Below are 397 nucleotides of genomic sequence, written 5' to 3'. Positions count from 1 at the left end.
TTCCAAGGCGTGAATCCCCAATAGAAGTGGGGCATGGCACGGGCAAGCACGAAGGACACTGCCGAATTCGCAAGATACGTCAGACATTGAAGGACAATCACCGCCTTCCTGATTAGTCTACTCTTCCAACCCACCGCCTAGCACACCGCCTACCTAGATTAGCCATCCTGAGTATTCTTGCTCACCGCCTTCGCACCGCCTTCCTTGTTGGTTTTTGACTGTAACTGTCTCCTGCCCACCGCCTTTACACCGCCTACTTAACCTAGCTGTCTTTACACGTATTTTTCACTGACTGCTCAAATACCACCTAACTTACCAAGCTCCAAACCACCACGGTCAATCAGTTAGGCGGCCCTCAGCTAATCCGGCCCAAGATCACTTTGTAACTTCCCCTATA

Source organism: Canariomyces notabilis (assembly GCF_033297395.1).
Source record: "Canariomyces notabilis strain CBS 508.74 unplaced genomic scaffold N656scaffold_2, whole genome shotgun sequence".
Taxonomy (NCBI): Eukaryota; Fungi; Ascomycota; class Sordariomycetes; order Sordariales; family Chaetomiaceae; genus Canariomyces; species Canariomyces notabilis.
The sequence above is the reverse complement of the archived record's forward strand: the minus strand, read 5'-3'. Positions refer to the sequence as shown.